Source organism: Sciurus vulgaris (genome assembly GCF_902686455.1).
Source record: "Sciurus vulgaris genome assembly, chromosome: 9".
Lineage (NCBI taxonomy): Eukaryota > Metazoa > Chordata > Mammalia > Rodentia > Sciuridae > Sciurus > Sciurus vulgaris.
The window spans coordinates 58,147,602-58,151,091 of NC_136469.1; the positions used below are offsets into that span (position 1 = coordinate 58,147,602).

At 44.8% G+C, this 3,490-nt stretch overlaps 1 pseudogene across 1 annotated transcript; it reads right to left on the bottom strand.

Annotated features, from left to right (window-relative positions):
- Nucleotides 1-1,186: 1,186 nt before the first annotated feature.
- On the bottom strand, nt 1,187-3,018 carry LOC306669795 (MAP/microtubule affinity-regulating kinase 3-like; annotated as a pseudogene). The gene is made up of 2 exons: nt 2,531-3,018; nt 1,187-2,383 (listed from the first exon to the last, which is right to left on the bottom strand). The product of its transcript is annotated as an MAP/microtubule affinity-regulating kinase 3-like (transcript).
- Between the last annotated feature and the right edge of the window lie 472 nt (nt 3,019-3,490).

Here is a 3,490-nt window from a genome sequence, read left to right on the forward strand (position 1 = left end):
AGAGGAAAAGGAAAACTTGTCTCTTTTAAAAATAATCCTCAGAGCTATATTCAAAAGGTGAAGTGGACCACTGCTACAGCCAAACAGTTGATTTTTGTAAGGTAGCTTGAGTAGGAACAAGAAAACAAAATAACACCAAAAGGAGACTGGTTTGACATCCTGTTCCTTCAGGTTACTTTCCTCTTTCAAGCAGAGGGGACTTCCTTATTGTGCTGGCCCAGGTTGGTTGGACCCTTTCCAAGTGATTGTAATGAATCTTCATTTTGAGGGGAAAAACTTGTCTTTGAGGGAATTTTCCTGCTTCCTTTAAGCTTCAGTTTGATGACCTAGCAGGAGTGACTACATTTTGATTAGAAATGTCAGAGGCCTAGTGTAGAAACTCAGTCCAAAACAACAGATGTCTCCTGTCATTTCTATACCTTCACCACATGTAAGTATCAATTCCAGAAGTAGAATAGACATCGATAGAAAACACATAAGTAAATAAACAAATAAAGTATGAACACAGGATATATCTTCAGCACTTCTGGGTAGAGAAGAATTTCTTAAGTACAAAAGCAATAAGCATAAAACAGAAAGCTTTATAATTTAGACTAAACATTAAGAACTTTATTCCTCAAAGCCACCTAAAAAGAGTGAAAAGTCAAAGTGGGAAAACATGTACAACATATACAACCTATTTATTTTTAGTTACCGAAATTATATTTCCCCCTGCCACAGAACACAATTTACATTTCTGTGACAACACTCCAACAAGTTGAAACACACAGAAGGAAACAGCCCAGGAAAGATAAAGAAATCCATCCAACAGAGATTTAATTATAAAAGCATTTAATTGCACCGGTAGCAATCATTACATGGTGGTTCATACTACATTAAAAGGAGGGCCTGTTAGGAGAGAGGGATTACCCCTGAACTGAAAGCCACTTATGGAGCACTGAACTGTTAGAAATTTGCATGTCTCATTTTTTTTTTTTTTTTTTTTTTTTTTTTCAGGGTCACACGACTTTAATGTAGTGCATTCGTGGAAAAGGCCAGCTTCAGCTCCCAGGCGTGCGCTTGTCCTCAGACTTTACTGTCTTGATTTAGAAGATTCGTACGTTGTGCCTAAACATTGTTCTATACGTTTCCATCCGTGTTCGGGAAAACTTTAAATTGCTATTTAAGCTACACCACAATGACTGGGCTACAGCTTTAGCTCATTGGCAATTTTGGAAGCAATATTTTTGAAAGCTCTGGATGTCCCTGATTTCCGCTTGAACAGGGCCCTGGTCAGAGACAAGTTGTCTCAGCAGCTCCCACATCCCCAACTCCCACCGCACCAGGCTCTCTGCGTGCTCGTCGCCTTGGATGCGGAAGACCAGGAAGAGTTCCCTCTGTTCCTAGTCGCAGCTACTGGCGTCCAGCTCTTTGCGGATTTCCCGCATCATGTCACCGGGATCCATGAAACTAGTGGTTTTCATACTCATTGCTCCTTCGTTCTTGTCCTTTTACTCAACGAAGACGCTGCGGCATCTTGTGAGTTTCGAAGTTAATTTACTAAAAAGATTAGTGGAGCCTGTGCTTGGAGTCTGGGACAGTGGCGTAGCTTCCTGGGACAGGCTGCGGGAGGCGGGGACCGCTGGATGTTGGAGCTCGCCTTTCCCGGGCTGGCGGTGAAAAGTGCCCCTCGGAGGCGGAGTCCGCCCGGGGGGCAGCACTGCTGACACTGCGGGTTGAAGCAGCTGGAGTTCTCTGATCAGGAGTGGTGCTGTTCTCCTGGCCATTCTGGATCACTGAATGTTCGCTGTGGTTCTCTCGCTACAAACCTGAGTATTCTGTCATGTCATCCCTCCAAATGCCGTGCCACTCCTGGGGACAGCGGGGCTTTTCTTGCATTCAGGAATATCCGCCTTGCTGGGATTACTTGCGTTCCCAAGCCCAGGACTGGTGGAGCAATTCCCTTCCTCCCACAGCACTGCCACCTGATTTCCGGGAGAAAATTCCATCTTCTTTGAGGTCACTATCTGTAGTGCTGGTCTCACTCCTCTTCGGAACTGCCACAACTGAAGGAATCTCTGGTCCAGCATGGTCACCGAACCGACTCTGCTGCTGGCTGGAAGAAACGTTTCTCTGCTCTTTGTGGTGAGACTGACCCGGGCTATTGCCGAGGTCACTGCTCGGCTGCACCTTGGCAAGTGAAAGGTTTCTAGAACCGGAGATGTCTAGCGTCGGTTCAACAAGGGGTTGAAGTTCATCTCCTCATGCCCTGTGTAGATCCACCTGTCCTTCATGATTTGCTCTAGAGTGCCTGGCTTAACTGGGTTTAGCACCAGGAAGCGTTTGAGAAGGTTTTCAGAGTCCGTGGACATGTGGAAAGGGATTCTGTATTTCCCTGGTAACACTGAGTTCCTTCAGATTTTGCTCTTCAAGGGAACTGACCCGCAGACTAGGGTGTATAGGATAACACTCCCAGACTCTGGACTTCCTGACCATTGGACTTCTTGCCCTGGAAGAGCCCTGGGGATCCAGTTTTGTGCCAAGAGTAAACTCACTGCTAAAGCCTTGAGTTCCCTGTGAAGCATCTGCTTTTGGTGGCAATACCGTACTGCAGACACCATCTATCTCAAGTTAGCTCATGCTTCTTCCTTCATTCTTCCATGTGCAACCAGTCAAATACTTCACTTCCCCTTGCATACTCCATGAGTGTTTTTTCTGTCAATGACTTCTAACAACTTCACTATGTTTGGATGATTTTAAATCTTCATTATTCTCACTTCTCTAAAGAGCTTTATTATTTTATTTATTATTTTTTTATTGCAACCTCTCTGCCTGTAAGGATGTGTCATGCCAATTTGACTTTTGCAAAGTTCCCCTCTCTGATCAATTTCAACAGTCTGTAGTATCTGATGTGAGGCTGCTCATCCACACAAGAAGCTATGGAGTTTCTACACCGCAGTCCAGAGCGCCCAGTGTGGAGGTGATTTCTTGTCACCAATCTCCATGTGAGGTGTGCGTGGTATGTACAAGGTTCTTCATCACTGAGTATCTTCACTGTCTTTTGATGATTTCACAGAAGAAAAAATAAACTCCTAAATCTACTCAACTAGCAAAGCTAATAGATGCCTGTGGGTACCACTAGCAGGCTTAGGAGAGGGAAGGGCAAGGCAAGGGAAGGGGAAACAAGGAAAGAGTTGGAGATAAGAGGTTATCAAACAGCCTCAAACGCCTTCCACAACAAAAGATGCTTGCCCAGTTTAAAATTATCCTTCTGAGTAAGTCTAAGAGAAGAAGGCAAATGAGGAGTGTTCTAGGTCTACTCATTTCCGAGATTCTCATTCTAGAATCTGCTATGCAGTCAATGCAGTCTTAAAGGCACTGACTGCATAAAGAATGGGGGTCCTAGTGGATGTCTTATTGTGCTTGGACTCTGCACCACTCGAGAGTGAAAATGATACTGCCCAGCCCTGAGTGACCAGCAGCAGCAGCCAAGATTTTGCCAGTTCTGCAG